Source organism: Leuciscus leuciscus (genome assembly GCF_965113295.1).
Source record: "Leuciscus leuciscus genome assembly, chromosome: 16".
NCBI lineage: Eukaryota > Metazoa > Chordata > Actinopteri > Cypriniformes > Leuciscidae > Leuciscus > Leuciscus leuciscus.
In genome coordinates, this window is record NC_138740.1 from 25,921,191 (window position 1) to 25,938,767 (window position 17,577).

The following is a 17,577-nucleotide window of genomic DNA, read 5'->3' on the forward strand; positions in this document are numbered from 1 at the left end:
GAAATTTCTTATATTTATTTTTATTTTTATTTTTTTAAGTAACACAATAGTTACTTTCCCTGGTAAATGGTTACTTTTGCAATGATGGAATTCAGTTACTAACGCAGTTACTTTTTGTGAGAAGTAACTAGTAACTATAACTAGTTACTTCTAGTAACTATAACTAGTTACTTCTAGTAACTTACCCAACACTGGTGACTACGTCACTGATGTGACGGTAATAAATATTGTCGGGGCGTGTTTGAATGAAGTGTTTTAGGAAGGTGAGGCTGAGCCTTTAATTTTACAAAGAATATCTCTTTAGGTTTGAGAATTTGAGCTTTGTAACTGCAGATATTATACATGCACAAACAGCTACATAACACACAAAAGAAAAAGGAAAACAAGAATTTGCATCATATGACCCCTTTAATATGATTATAATCATTCTAATATGCTGATGTGTTGCTTAAAAATATTTTTTTTCACTATTAATTTTTCAGAGGATTTTCTGATCAAAATAGAAATTGTTTACTGTTACTTTTCATAAATGTAATCTGATTTAAAAAGACTGATTTCTTTCAAAACCCCAAACTTTTGAACAGTAGTGTACTAACAATATAGCATGACTACTGAGACCTCATAGCTTATCACTAATTAATAAAGAGAAATGCATGAACTACTTTTATGGTTCTTTGGACTTTTGGAGCTTTGGAGCAAAGGTCAGCATCCAGTTTGGCCTGCAAACAAGCAGCATTTTGGGAATTTTAGGAAAACTATCACTTTAAATTCTGCAATGATTTCAAATACAGGTTCTTTAGCTGTTAGCTGGAATGAAAAACTGAAGGTCGTCACAGGTGGAGGCAGGCAACAAACCTGCAGCATGTATAAGTAGTGGTGTGTGACGTCCTCTCAATCTCACCTTAAAGTTCTCCTTCATTTCTTCTTCTGCTCCTTTTATTTTAACTCTACACATTCCAGCTGTCTTCCATCATGTCTGTCTACAACCCCCTTTCCGCCTTATACTGTTATCTTTTTTCTTACCTGAGAGAGAGGAAGATGAATGAGCTCATCCTAGCTGCCTACAGAACGCTGGCACGCACCCACAGCAAATGGAAAGCAAGCAAGTGCATTCTGTAACAGACTGTAGTGGACACGATGTGTGTCTACAGCTAATTTATGTCCAGTAATGCAGTGGTTCCACAAGATACAGTAAACTCATCTACTCTAATGGGAGAGTCACCTACAGGTGTCCATGGTGACTATGGAGGCCAAAGCTGCTGAGGTCAAAGTGAAGGGCAAGTAATACTGCAGGTTATTGCAAAGAAGCCTGGCACTAGTTGTCCCTTAGATAGAGAAATACAAGTATTTTGTGCACAAACATGCCACAAAGAAAAACTTCAGCTTTTCCGCTCTAAGGCAAACACAGCAGGGAGTTTATTTGTCAATTAGTCATTTTATAGTAGTAACAAAAAATCCTATATCCATGGATAAAAAAAAACAAAAAAAACATGGCATTAGCTACACGTTCAGCTGTAAAATAAATAAATAAAAATAGTACAAATAAAATGTAGCTTTTTAATCAGGTTAATCCAATGATTGAATCCAATAATAATAATTGACAAAAATGTATAATCAAAATAGCCATTGGTTGCAGCTCTACTTAATAGCTTTGAGGTTCTGGATTCCATGATAGCCTTCCTATAGAATGATTATTCCATGATAGCCATAACCCCCTCTTAACAAACCACCTGCACATCTATAGATTGCCACCCCCACCTCTCTCTCTCTCTCATTAGATGTGAGCATGTTGTCACATTCAGAAGATCCATTAATGTAGCAGTGTGGAGAGTCTCATTGACTGGCTGCACCACTGTGTCATACTGAGAAGAAATTAAAGGGATATTTGTATGTGACGGGACATGTGATTTGGCATTGAAATGCAAGTAGTATTCAGATCTATACTGGCAGCATTTCTCACAGAGCATCTATGGCAGAACAACAAACCCACTATAATTTTACAAATACTGCTGTTATTGTATGGCGCCTATTTGAAAACACATTTAGACATTTTTGGGGATGTGAGATCCAGGGCGTCAGTGGCCGTTCAGCGCTTGTGTGTGAGCGCTGTGTGTGTGTGTGTGTGTGTGTGTGTGTGTGTGTGTGTGTGTGTGTGTGTGTGTGTGTGTGTGTGTGTGTGTGTGTGTGTGTGTGTGTGTGTAGGATGTGCCGATCCGATACTCGGTATCGGCTCCGATACTCCCATTCTTTGCCGGATTGGGGAATCGGTCAGACGAGACCGATCCAAATCCGATTTTGTGCGTACTATTCTGTGTTATTGTTAAGCCCCACAAAAGCCACAAAAACATTATAAAGCACCATAAAGTTTTCGTGCACTATATTATAAGTGTTCTGAAGCCATTCTATAGTATAATGTGAGGCAGAAATGAATATTTAAGTCAATAAATTCAAGTCAACGTAAACTCTTCCCTCCGCTGTGGATGTCAATCATTCTCCATTCAGCATTCAAACAGCGCGTCGCGTTCGGTTACGACAGTCAACACGATGAAACTCTCTCCAAGATGATTCAATGTTACTATTATTATACTTGATCTGTAGATAAAGTATATTTTCCCATAAAACAACTTTATTTTGCTGGTCTTTGTTGCTGTACCTTAATCATGTTACTTTCTACCGGGTGTCTGTTAGATCAGAGTAGAAAGCGCTATAATTGCTCTTCACGCGCATAGTAACTGAAATGTAAAACTGTTAAAAGAAAAGGCGCAATAAACTATTGCACAGATAGATACTGTATAATACACTACGCATCGATATGTCTTTCCTTTGTGCTTTGAACTTTTCAATGCGGACTTTAAGCGATGTGCACTGTGACTCAAGTGCATCATTCTGTGCTCGGGATGCGCATAAGCGCTTTGTGCCGCACTGTATTGGAGCCTTTCATAGCCTTTTATAATACTTCTGCGCAATGAAAGATTCTTATTAGCCTTGCTTGTTCTGTCCTATCTATCATATGTTGCTGCCTCATTAAACAGCTGCGCTATACATTTAAAAGATGTCTTAATTTTACAGGTGTAACGTTTGACCAGATTTAGTGATACATTTACTGGGCCGCATCTTGCACCCAGCATAATTGACTTTGTACACACCAACGCATATATCATTCCTATTTTGCACCCGACGCACAGCAGACTTTTCCCTCCACAGACGCACTTCGGTAAATTAGGGAATGAACTTGCGCTCCTGGGGGCGGTTCAGCGAAAAGAGGAGGCGTGTTTCAGCGCAAACGTTCCGTGGTGCTATTTTGCAGTTTCAGAAAACAATTCCACCACACACCAGGAAAAACCTAGTCTAAACTCAATGGCGCGTTATTCAGATGCTATTTTAAGGGTGCATGCTTGGCCATAATATAGCGTGTGCACAATGCGCATACACTTTGCTTCTCTCATCTACACAGACGCAGCAGTTCCAATTTTTGCAAACCATACATAATTACAAGGAAAAATATTACCACACGAGGGAAATCATTGTGGTGTCCATAAAGATGTGAAAAAATAGGCATAAATCTAGCTTACACATTTACCCAAATTATTATACGCCCTGTTTAATCGAAGCTAATTTGGGTGGGTTTCTCCCATCCCCATTCAATGTCACTTCTCTATCTTTTACGGCTCTGATGAGAACGTCGGTCTCCTCGGCTGTGAAGCGCTCCTGGCGCGCGCCTGGCAAATCCGCCGTTATAATAGCAATCCGCCATGGAATAAGCGCGCCTGCTTTTAAAGGGAATGTGAGATGACGCTCTGATTGGTTTATTTCATGTTACGCCCAAACCACACCTATGAGTAATGTAGCTACTAGGGCTGGGAATCACTGGGTACTTCACGATACGAGATACATGGTTCACGATACCGATAATATCACGATATGGCGATACTGCGATAATAGATATATGAGCAGTAATAACTCACAATATATCATGTTTCAAGAAATAAAAATATTTTTTTTTTTCATTAGGAAAATGAATCTCCATTTATTTTTTGGGATGAAACACAATAACAAAAACAACTTGTGTCTTATCAGTTGCAACAAAACAGTCACAGACACTATTTTTGTTTTGCTCGCAGATGATTTTTTTCACTCGGGAGAAATCGAGTGGAATCGATGATGCTCGCATGGTCGCGGCTCGCAGCGTGTGAGAGGAATTACGAGCCGAGCCGATCGAGCACGTTACGAGCACCTCCCGACCTCCCGAGATTTTTTAAACATGTTTAACAAATTCGGGGAGTCGGCCCGATTTTCACCAGCTGTCCCCTATTGCCCTAATCATACACAACCACGTCGATGGGGCTACCCACCTCAGTGGCAGCAACCATACAGCGTGCGCATACACTGTCACACACACACACACTTCTCTCTCTCTCTCTCTCTCAAGTTTTTATGTTGAAAGGAATGGCTACTGTTCTCTGCTTTTCAACAAATCATTTGCACACATTTATGTCATTTTTCTATCTGAAGCTTTGCCTGCATGCAACATGACGGTCTCTGTGTTTAGCGCGAAAGCCCACGTGATTGCTGCCGGCTCAGGATCAAATTCGTGCAGGACAGTCGTGCCGTGTATCAGCTGCTTTGACGCGATTATCAGTTAAACTGACTCGCAACGTGTGCAATATCACGACCTCCCGAGTGTCCGAACTCGCACCATGTACGCCCGCCCTAACGGCTTTTAAGATCGATACTTGGCAAGAGCGCATCGAGAATCGATCGCGGGAGAAAATATCGCGAGATATCGCCATATCGATATTTTGGCGCACCCCTAGTAGCTACTTCAGACGAACCCATTTTAGATTTGCGCCGAGATCCGTCCACAAAGTTACTTGCGTTTCGCGTTTGATACTTATGTTTCAGATCGTTAAAATATGGCCCATTGTCTCTTATTTGTTCCCCACTAAATAATGGGTTTTTTTCACTAAATGTTCAGATTTTATACAATTATTGTGCACTCGTGATTTTTCAAGAGTAACTTTTACTGCTGAATTATCTACTAATTTAGTTTATAATAGCATTTTTGCCATAGATTATGATAATATAAATTTTTTTTGATTTGTTGTTTTTCTTTATTATGAAGTTGTCTGTATTTAGTAAATTGTGTTTAACCCTTAAAGACCGATACAGCCGCCCGCGGCATAAAATAACTATCGTTCTAAAATGTTTAATAACTTTTGAGTCGCTAATCCAATCTGTATGCTTTAAAATGCACCGTAAAGATGAAATTCTCAGCTTTCCCGTGTTATCACTGTTGTCTCTATTGGTCATTCAGTGGCTCCGTAGTGCCGGTGATTGCGTCATCAAAATCTGCAGCAGTGATTCGTCAAGGAAACACATGTGGTTTCTTTCTCTGAGCCAAACAGGAACGATTGTTGATGCTTAGTCCCACCTCCATGCCCAGATTCGTCCAAACGGTCATCAACTCAACCAATAAACATAGTGAATGGTGTTTTTAACAACCAATTTCGTTTCTTTATACATTTTAACAAACGGAATGCATTGAAAACTACGCATGAAAACGAACGGATGCAAAGTTTTTGACCATAACGCAAAACACGAAAGAGCACAAAACACGAAAGAGCATGAGTATGTAAAAAAAAAACAGCAGTACAAATCGGAGGATGTGTTAGAATAGATTTTTTTTCAAACGAGTTGTTAGACGATGACCTGGTGGTGGAACCTTCCGATTCAGAAAATTGTTTGAATCATTTGCTCTGTTTATTTATCTATTTGTATTTAGTTTGTGAAGATTATTTGCATTATTTGTTCATTAGCACTCAGTATATTACCCTCAATGAACCATTTCTTCATTTGCACTGTTTATTTATTTTTGTATTTAGTTTGTGAAGATTATTTGTGAACCATTTGTTCATTTACACTCTGTAGGCTATATTGTATTGTTAGTATTTATATTGCACAGCTGTCAGTACTTGTTATATTGTTTGCATTTGTTGTTCATGTTCAAATTATAATATCATTTTCTGAAGAAAAATGTTTGCTTCAGTGTTCTGTTGTAATATAACAACTTTTCTAATTACTTTACTTCCTAAACTTATTTGGACACATCTACATTGTCATTTGTCAGTAAATGTAATACACCTGTTTTTACTCAAAAACGCCAAGAATAATATTTTTAATACATGGCTATAACTTGCTGAGGGATTGTTACATGTAGACAAAATTTCATCTGGAAGTCTAAAACTTTCAAAAGGAAAAAACAAAACTTCAGGAAGTTCTGTTTGAGTTCACACTGAAAACACCAATTTTTTTGCTGCCGTTTTTCTTAAAATCCTGTTAATTTCATAAATTCTCTGACAAAAGAAATGTAAAACTGTGACTTTAAATGGGCTAGATGCAAACTTTAGGCTCTCCTGTTTAAAATGATATATGGCACTTGATGCTTGCTGCTTGAATGGGTTAGAAAAACAAAGAAAAGTACAGGTGAGTCAGGCGCCCCAAAAATGTTCTAGGTCTTTAAGGGTTAACACACAAACTAGTGATTATCAGTTCAACATAGAAATTATACTTGATAAAAAAAAAAAAAAACTGCGCTGGTATCGGATCGGTATCGGATCGGTTCTGAAAAAATGGTATCGGTGCATCCCTAGTGTGTGCGTGTGTACTAGGGATGTAACGGTTCAAATTACTCACGGTTCGGTTTGTATCACTGTTTTAGTGTCACCATTTCGGTAAGGTTCGGTATGTGCTATGTTCAGGATAAAAAGGGCTACTGTCAAAGAAAAATAAAGAAAATATGAACAAATAGACTACAAGCAATAGCACAAATAAATACAATAGAGAAAAGATTTTTAAAAAACAAAGGTTGTCACATTTTTCAGGTAGGTCTAAGATTTCAGGTACAAAAATTTAATAAAAATAACAATGCATATAATCTTCACTCTATGAATCAAATAAAGATTAATCCTTATTAAAATTAGGCTGCTGTCACTAAAACAATGCACGGATCCAACATACCAATACTGTACACATGCGTTGTCTTTCTCGACTATGTTTGCTAGAATACTCGCCAAGACTGGCATGTTGGCAGAATTTTTGTGTGAAGTTGTCCCTCCGATGTGCGCGCACACAAAACTTCTCACGCAATGCATGTGAGTTCTCTTACACGTCTTCTTGCGCTGGAATGTTTGAATTGGCAAGGCTTAAAAACACGCGCAAATGATAAACTTCTGTGACGATGCAGCTCTAGCCTAATAGGGAGATACAGTTCCCCGGGCCATCGGGAAGTCCTTATTGTCAAGCCCTGCCCATCACTTTCGTTTTTGTTTTGTGCCTATCTAAATTAGCACTGGATGTATCAGCAGCTTGTTTTCTTTCGCTTGCTATGCAGAACTGCAACACACCAATGAGGAACTGGGATGTCAAGGTGATCTCACATACACGTTGGTTCTTTATCATATCCAGTTTCAATCGCAGTCCGATTATTTATTGCTAGTGATGCACCAATATTACATTTCTGGCTGATACAAATACATTTATATTTATTTTCATATTATGGCCAATAACTGACTAATGAATGATCTTTAAAAAAGAGACCTTGCAATGTGTGCATGCTTAGACATCAGTGAACTTACTGCTGGTATAGTTCAGATCGCAACGCTGAATTAAAGGTATATGAAAATAAAAATAAAAAAACACTCACAAAAGCCTCAGGCCTTAGTCAAAGTCATTGTGCATGAGTTTGTATTTCTGCACTGGGGCTCTGGTGTGACATACACAAGCCTCGGCCTGATCCTTTCTCAGCAGGAGAAAGACAGTAAAAGCTTTAAAACAGTTTGAGTTAGAGAGCTCCCTGTCCACAGACCTGTCCTAAAGATGCCAAAAGGCTCATGGTCCACCAAACACCAGCTGCTCAACAGACCCACCTGAGCTACACAAGAACCCAAAGATCTATAAGATTCACACTGAAAGCATCATCTGGATGGACATGGAAACATCCGTGATGTGGGTTTGAGACCAAACTTAACAATACCTACAACACTACAGTGGAAATATGGGATTTACATAATGTTTTATTGGTCTCAGCTGAGCAGGTGAAAGTGGCTGACTGCTATGCCTGGTCACACACAATAGCCCACTGGTTTAACCACAGCTCTCGACGACAGGAGAATCAATTTCATGCGTATCTTTGCTAAATGCAACAAATTAGAAGCTGATATTGATTTCCGCTCAATAGTCACTGTGGAAACAATTGCTTCCTTTTTTGAGGTGTAACAATTTGGCCTTCTGTTCCGTGTGAGGGAAAACCCCGCTGAGAGGTATTAGTATCTCATTCTTTTTACCTTCTTTTCCTTCTCCCCATCAATGCCTACCTTAGTGCCTCAGTCGCTGTGATTCTGGGTCTCTAATCTAATCAGCATTTAAATTACGGACCCAATATGCACTGTGCAGTTACACATACAAGGTTATGCTAGAATCCTGCATGTGAGAGGCTAGGGAAGGAAAAAACACAAGATTTAATTCGCTTGACGTGATCTGACCCGACTTGGGCGCACATACATCACACATCGCTAACGGTACAACACCGAAAAACTGACTGCCTTCTTTAAAAATGAATCACATTTTGTATGAAAAACATGACTTTGGCTGTGTGACATGCTGTTAGCATGTGCAAGAAGCATGAAAACTCATTCTTGAGACATGCTGTTATGATTGCATTGTCACATGGTCACAAAATCTACAATCTACAGCCTTGATTTTATGTGTGTGGGAGATTGCAAGCGGGATGGATCATATGCCAGATTAGTGGCAATATTCACAGCTGTACACATCTGGCTAGAATGCTGACCGACAGTGATTTCGGCTGTAAAGACACTTCCTGTCTGAGAGCTGCGACTTGAGCACTGGGGCCAATGGCAGCAGTCATAGTTCCCAGCCTGTGGGCATTAGCCATGATTCCTGTCTGACATGACTGCGATGTTACCCAGTCTGTCTGGGAAGGAGTCAAGGCACTGGCAGGTACCCCTAAGGCAATGCCAGCTGTGTAAGAGGGGGAAGGGGCAAAATAATGGGCACTGGCTTTGAAGGCCTTCTAAAGGGTGTTGTCAATCAGACTGGCCAATGAGAACAGCAGGCAAACCAGGAATTTTTTTTAAACATGGATTGTCAGAGGATGCCGTTAGGATAACATCCCTGGAGCATTTAGCGAAGTAAAAAAAAAATGGTGTGAGGCTTGGGAGAGTCTGAAGTCTTCCTGATGAGGACCAAGCACTGCTGGCTTCACTTGGAAATGCTGTTTTCCACAAGAATGGGCCAGAAATGACAGGTCAAATGACAAAAATAGCCAAAGATGTGCATGCTGGGACAGGTGGCAGCATATCTTGGCACATATAAACTGTAGGACATGACATTTTGAATTTAATGGGTGGGCAGAGGCAACATGTTGACAAATAAAAAATTAGCAATGGTTGAATACTAAGCAGTTTTTTTTCCCATATAACACACAAACTAAACTAAAATACATTTTTCATGATCGACCTAAAATAAAAAAAAGCTACAAATGAATTATAGTTTTGGATTAGGGATGTCAAAAGTACTAGTACTTCAGTATTGAAATTTTGAAAATGTGACGATACCAGCATTTCTGTAGTACCAGTAACACGAGTGCCGGGTATATTCGGTACCCACTAATAGGCAGCTGCTTTCAGTCACTTCCGTGTTTATCGAAGCGCAGGGCCCCGGGCTAACTTTTTTTACTAGGAGCACTGTAGCCGATATATACCGTAATATACACTAGTGTCTGTGAATATTAAACACCAAAAAGACCATTTAAAAATGTATCCTGCATGTTCTGATTGTCTCCGTGTGACTGAATGGCGCAGACGCACAGTTTCATTTACCACACACACTAAAGCATATGTGACACTCGCTGTGTTTTCAGCCTCTGCCGCTTCACTATATGAGAGCTTCATCTCCAGAGCTGCTCTGAGAGTCACTACACGACCATTTTACCGTTTCATTTGAGAAAAAACTATTGTCATATCATAAACACACATTGAATCTCAAAGGTCTTTACGGCAACCAGTCAAAATAAACTTGAAATATATTGGGCTACTGCTATACAGTAGATTTAGCTACCTCTCAATGTAATAATAATAATAATAATAATAATAATAATTAGTTGTGGTGGAGGGTTGCTTATTTTATAAACAATGTTTACTTTTAAACAACATCTAGCCTTCAAATGTTTATATGGATTATTTAAGCCTACTTGTAATGATTACCATCATAAATAATAAACTTATTGAATTGAATTTATTATTGTTTTCAAATAGTTAAATAAAATAGCAAAATATTTCCAACAGATTGTGCTGTGGTACCGAAATTGGTACTGAGAACCGTAAAATGTTAATGGTATTAATGCTAATTAGCACATTAACTTTGGCAACCATAAAATGCTAAAACTAATGCAAAAACTAAATAAACAAAAGCTAGAAAACTCTGGTAGATAGAAATTTTGGTAGATACAATCTCTATTTATCTTTTTAGGCTAAATAAAGTAGAGCTTTAGTGTGATAAAACACTGGTTTGTCCAAATCAACTGCTGTTTAAATAACAGAAGCTTTGATGATGGGTCTATATCAGAAAGCTAATGCTAATGAGATACAGTTGCAAAGCCCCTTCCCATGCTCCACTGCAGGGCAGGGCCTCTGCAACCAGCAGCTATAACGAGGAGCGTCTGATGCGCCAGTATGGTGGTAATTAATACGCTGAGTCAAATGGGCACAAAGGTAAATGCATCTGTACTGCCCTGCCTTTCCGAACACTGAGAACCTCATTAGCCTGTCGCACTGCAAAAATAATTACAGCACTATCCAAACAGCAGGATTGAACCAGCTAGAGAAAATCAAAGCAGGACATTATTAAGATAAAACAATAGAAGTGAGATGTTTCTGTGGACAATGTTCAGATACTAAAATTGACCACTGGTGCCATGACAACCCAGACCTATAGTGATAACATCTGCTCTGCTGAGAAAAACCTTTGAAGAAAGTCACTGATTATGAATCAATAGAAGAATTTCCTCAAATGATTTAAAAGTAAGAAAACTGACAGTTATGAGGAATTATAATGCACTTTGATTCCTTTTATCCAACAGATACAAAGGACAATACAGACATAGATTGACCTAATGCAAAGAGAGCTGTTTTCTCTTTTAATGAGGCACTCCACAGGCTGCTCGGCTCAGGCCTATAAAAATGCTCCCGCAGCTTCTGTTTCTTAGTATTTGTCCAGTGAGAGGAAGCTCAGGCTTAGGGATCAAGTTGAGGAGGTTTGTAAAAAGCCTGTGGTCAAAAAGGCAACAGACTGAAATAAATCAGTACACTTATTCCAACATGAACACATATGTGAAGAAAACATGGATCATAGTTATTAGGCTTTGAATGGAGCCAGGGGCTCCTGTTACAGATGACTGTAATGTTGACCACAGGGGCCTTCATTAAATCAGCAGTTCCCGGAGAAGAGACAGAGGGGGAGAGGAAAGACGGATGTGAATATGGAGCCTCGAGGGATGACTGTAAAACGAAAAACGGACAAGAGGAGGTGAACGCGCTCTTACGGGTCGAGCTGAGTCAAAGGACAAACAAGGAGGACAAACTAGGCATTTGTTTTGAGCATAAAGAGGATGTGTCAACAAATCCTCCCTATATTTGAGCTTCACTCTGAGAGACAACCTGACATCCCACAGTGACTCTCTAACATAACAAAGGGGAAGTGAGAGATGTACGCTAACAGATGTAAAGGTGGAGTCGCCATGGGCGGAAGCACATGCAAATGAAATCAGTGAGTTATCTTGAGGAAACATTGCCATACTCATTATTTTGTGGCCAATTCTGTAGCAAACAGCATGTGATTGTTTAGGTCTGCTCCGAACAGATCCAGTAGACATGCCTCACTTCCTCTGAGTAGGTGGGGGAGGGTCCTCACCCCTCTTTCATCTGGATGAGAGCCGTCTGTCTGTCAACGTCTGATAAATGCTCATCCCCCGAATATCTCCATTAAACGGGCCTCTATCAGGGACGCAGGCCGCTTAGAGTCCCTCTATTAGCATTGCAATTTACAACCAGGCACCACAGTCTGCCTGCCTCAGCTCCCATGAGGACTGACTCCATTCACAGCGGATTAGGCCCAATTGGGCAAATCATGTGTACGATGATTGGAGGGCCGTAAACATATCATTTGTGATGTCTATTAGATGAGAACCAGTAGTGCCTATCTCTAAGTGGAGTTTTTTTTTTTTTTTTTTTGGCCCACTCTGCAATGGTGATTTGGCTAAACAAAACCAAAAACACCATCGTGGACTATAGAAAACATACTGAGGATGTTTTGTTTTTTTAACGACTGTCAGGCAGAATTTTGTAGTGAATCATAGATTCAACAAAAATGTAAACAAGAAATCTTCTAGATGTAGGTCAACTCAAACATAATGAGAATACTACAGACTACTGTCAAAGATAGTAGAGTTATTAAAAAAAAAAGAAGAGGGAAAATGTTTGCCAAAATACACATGTCGAGAGCAGCATCATTACTAGAAAACACCCGCTCTGTATTCGGTTGACTTTGAATACATTTGTGTCACTAACAAAGCACAAGAGACTATCTGAAGGTGGGAGAGCTCTAGTGGGTTTCAAGAGCTTTGTGCCTATGCTCTGCTGTTGTGCGACAAGCATGGGAAAAGATAAGAAACCATTTTTTTTTACAACCCCAAATACACAGGGAAACACCCAGACTGTGACCGAATTTCCATTTCAAATTAAAATAATATTATGTTTGCAATAAGTCACATTTGGAGAGATTAGCCATTAATTCACTTCCAGTGAGCTGAGTGAAGATAAAGAGAGAAAATGCATGTCTGAAAGATGCCGTTTCACAAATGCGTAAAGTGAAATAAGAGGCAGAGGCAGAGATTGGGTTTTTGATGCGAACATGCTGGAAAAGCCTCTGCCATAGAGGGGAACTCCCTTAAAGAACTGCATAGAATAAACAAAAATAAATAACATCAAACATGGAATTAATTCTAAGGAATATTATTATATAATTATTATAATTTATTGTTATATTATTATAATAAAACATTATATTAATATATGAGATAATAATAATAATAATAATAATAATAACAAGGGATGCACCGACCCAATATTCAGTATCGGTATCGGCTTCGATATTGCAATTTTTGCCGAACCAGGTATATGTCAGATCCAAATCCGATACTGTGTGTAGTACTCACCGTTATGTTAAGCTCCACAAAAGTCAAAAAAGCATTATAAAGCACCATAAATATTTTTGTGTACAATTTTCTCATGCTGTGAAGAAATGAATGTAAAGGACAGATTAATATTAACGTTGTTAAATTAAAGTTTATGGAAACTCTTCCTCTGCTGCGGCTGTCAGTCATTCTCCATTCAGCATTCGATATATATAATCTCTCTTACTGTATATATAAATGTATAACCAAATGCGTTAGACATTTGCACAAGACATTTTTTCAGTTTAACGCGTTAAAAATATTTAACGCAATTAATGCAGTATGTGTTTTTTATCGTCATCGTTTGGCTAGTGCTACGATATAGGATCACACTCTTATTCAAGCAAATTCTTTTAAACCATTCACACACGATGACACAAAAAAAGAAGGCAGTGCGTTACTACTGGTGTGCGTGTCTGTGAATCTCCTGTCTGTGACACATGTACATAAATAGTTGTGAGAAAATAGGATGTGTGTCAGATCCGAGTCATGTGCAGCAGGTCTTAACGTGACAGCAGCCTAATAAACCCGCTGCTGTCTGTCATTAATATAAATCAAAGAACAAAAGACAAAGAGCTGCTCTTGACTGAATAACGTTTGAAGCTTTAAGAAGGATTAATCATATATAATTTATGCAGTGAAGACTGAAGTGTTTGATAACTTTATTCAGTTCCTATAGCCTACCTGTTAGACCTACCTAAAAATCTTAAGCACGGTTTACAAGGTTACATGGATCAAAAACAACAACAGTAACTTTGTGCATTTTGACAGTGCAAGTAAAATTCTGAACCGGTCTGACTGGGCCAATACAAAAAAATTGAGCCCTGATATATTGAAGGGCACAGGTAAATGTGGCATTTATTATAATGAGTTTATGTGAAGATTGTTTTAAGTTCCCTTAAATGAAAAGTTATTTTATTTAAAGACTAATAAATGTAAAAAAAAAAATATATATAGCTTTCAATTACTGAATGCCTATTATTAATGGCTAAAATTGAGAAAAAAATCTATTTCATAGAAACATCAGTAGGGGTATTGGTATCAGTGATGCCTCATTTCATAAAAAGATGTGAATAATAATTTAGTTATGTTAAATAATACTAACTAATACAATCTGCTACAAATACAAATTGTACTGTATTGAAAAGGTTTAAGTAAATAACACTAAGGCCAATTCACACCACACCGACAGATGCAGACCAAAGCCGACAGTTACCAGATTATAGCACGAAACTTCTCAGACATTTAATTACGATTCAGTATGTTCAATTGGCGAAAACAAGCTCCAAAAGACGGCAGCAGACTCCAATAGGGGTATCACACTGATCCGACAAAACCCGATGAAGTGTCTGTTGCCGTCTGTCAGTCCAGTGTGCAACGGCCTTACATTTTGGCACAGCCCTCTAAGAACCTGATTCTTCAAGGGTCAAGGTGAGAAAACCCTTTCATTTCATTAAAAACAAGTATTATAAAAAAGTATTATAAACAAGTATTGAATCATTCCTGCACAGCATATGTAAATTATGAGCTACTAAAATCCAAGAGAGCCAAGAGAGACGAGATCAGAGAAAGAAATTCAAGTCTACAGGTCTTGGCGTCTCCACAGATTTCATCAGTTTTCACCTCTAAGCCCACTGAAAGCATCACTCTGGCTGAGAGAGGTTCTGCCTGAGAGTGGTGTGCAACAGAGATTTTAGAGTGGTCCTGTGGCCAATTCAAAGATCACATGGTCATCCAACACCGTTGGCAAGGCCATAGAGGAGAGAAATGGAAATGAACGGTGTATGGATGCTGTCTGAGAGGAGAGCTCTTCAGAAATTACTTGCTAGAATGGAGATAAGAAAAAAAATCTATCTAGAGAATGTAGTGACCCTTTTAACACAACGACTCCAGCCCCTAGATGTTAAAAAAAAATTATTCTCTTTGCTGAAAGAAGAACATGTGTATAAAAATGTGTGATTTGGAAATGTCAAATTTTCTTTAAAGATTCCACCCTCAGGTGGCATTAACATTGAGTGACAGAACCAAGCAGCTGACAGAGCTGTTTGAATCATCACAAATGAGGTACTCAGCCAAGTGCTCACATCCTCCACACAAGGCAGCTCAGCACTTTCCAGACCTCATCCAGGGTTGACCTTCAGCAGGTGCACGGGGTCTGCAACCCAGGCTGCTCCCCAGGAGGAGCCTGTAGATTATGTAGCATCAGTGGCTGAGATCTGGCAGCTGCAATCAAACTGCATAATGAATCGGTTTCTTATGCCAGCATTAATAGCAGAGAAATACATGTTTTTGAGCAGACGCCTGTGCAAACACATAAGGGCTGGCGTCTGGGTCAAACAATGCACGGTTTACACAATTTCCTCCTGTTCCACATGAGGCCAAATAAATAATCCTGGCTTTTTGGCAAGAGGCGGAACTAAGCGTGGGGGAGCACAATGACAGGACTCAAAGCAGATTCAAATAAATCCATCATGAATAGACTTCGGATTCATTTCACCTCCAAAAGGAATCCGAGAGAAAATTGGGGATACTGTGAGGGGATGGGTGATCCAATTGAAAAAGGACATTAAACCTTACTGTACCTGAAAGCTTTCTGTTGCCTCTGGTAGCAGACATTTCTTTACTTTTTTCCCCCCAGTGTCTAAAAAAGTCGTAAAAACAAAAACAAGATGACCCTCACATCAAAGAGCTGAGTAATGCTACTGAAGTGAGGCCGTTATTGTTGTGCATTGGTAAAAACAGCTAGCTAAAAAAAAAAAACAGTAAGCTTTGAATAAGATTTTGATCTTTCTGGAGGGTTTCTTGGACGTTTGAACTTTCTCTCCTCCCGCGGTCCCAGAGAGTCAAGCAAGGATAGAGCCTGAGCGAAGACCGTCGCAGAGCTTGCATAACACCACTCGCAGTCGAAGGACTCGTCTGCCCACGAAGGTCAAAGAAGTGGGGAAATCTGAGAAAGGAGCATGCACCCTTTGGGCAGACAAGAACAAGATGAAGTGAATACATAAATATGTGGGACAGAGCATAGTAAAAACAGCAATGTAAAAACAGGAAATAATGCATCCACAGCAGAATTTGAACTGGACTACATACTAATAATACAGTCCAGAAATGGGTTATTAAATCCCACACCACTTATCTAATTCCAAACCACCCACACAAGAAAGATGATCTTGGGGATGTGCTCACCAACCAGAACATGTTTGGCTGAAGGGTACTAACTTAATTAGGGCAAATCAAAAAGAAAACTACTTAAGACATCGGAAGAAAAAAAAAAGAAGGATAAGAAAGTGTAAAAAGAAAGCAGATACACTAAGTAAGGTCTATAAGAGAGCAAATTTGCCATACCACAACACTATTTAGAACACATTGTACACATGAATGGAATTTTAGAGGAAGAAAGTCTTCCTGAGCTAATATAGTCATATAATATATGATAATGTGCAGCACAAAAGGGAGCCGTCTTCCAGTTAAAATAGCTAATGATCTTATTGGTCAATACATTGTTCTTCAATGCACTTGCAAAATACATAAACCAACCTGATTTGAGGTGAAGAAGCAACATCGTTATACTATTTTTTTACTGGTGATTTGAATAGGTCTGAGAATCAATACTCGATTCAACTTGATTCTTATTCACAAGCTCTTAATTTGATTAAATTCTGATTTAAATTCAATTAATTTATCTCGGTTACAATGTCCAGGTTTGCTTACACTGCTTAATGCTGTAGATTCTATCAGGAATGTTTTACATTATTGTAAACATTGCTATTTATTTAACAGATATAATAAATGGACACAAAACAAAATATTACACAATGTATTTATAAAATATCCCACCCATCTATCCTATAATTTACTGAAATATTCAATCACTCAGTGAAAGATTTGTTAGTTGTTGTTTGAATCAGTCTGAGTTTGAGTATTTTTGAATAATTCATTTAAAGGCTCAGAGGGTTCATTTGTTCATGAATCAGAACAGAAAAGCTGTATGGAAAAATCTGTATATTTTGACCCAGCCTGATATTGAAATGTTAACTTGGCAAACAAATTTGAAAATTTCAGTCTTTGCTTATTCAAGCAGAAGAGGGCTGGAAAGACATCAGCTGCCCAGAGGCATTGTCAAGATGGCCATTTAGTGAACTAATTTTTGGGCTAATGTTTCGGTTTTATTTAGACAAAACCTTACAAAAATAATAATTTAATTATTACCAGATTCAGCTAAGACTCAAATAATAAGATTCAAATAATTTTAAAGCAAACAGTCTGGG

At 38.7% G+C, this 17,577-nt stretch overlaps 1 protein-coding gene and 1 long non-coding RNA gene across 5 annotated transcripts in view; one reads left to right on the plus strand and one right to left on the minus strand.

Annotated features, from left to right (window-relative positions):
- The window catches only part of vav2 (vav 2 guanine nucleotide exchange factor), a 200,156-nt gene that overhangs the window by 111,702 nt on the left and 70,877 nt on the right, over positions 1 to 17,577 (minus strand). The window lies entirely within an intron of this gene.
- On the plus strand, positions 182 to 3,847 carry LOC309478369. Of its 2 annotated transcripts, none has more exons than XR_014198948.1 (3): positions 182 to 1,230; positions 1,265 to 2,118; positions 2,203 to 3,847. It is a non-coding gene; the product is annotated as an uncharacterized lncRNA (long non-coding RNA). The 2 variants fall into 2 exon arrangements; XR_014198949.1 differs by having other exon boundaries at positions 1,265 to 2,110.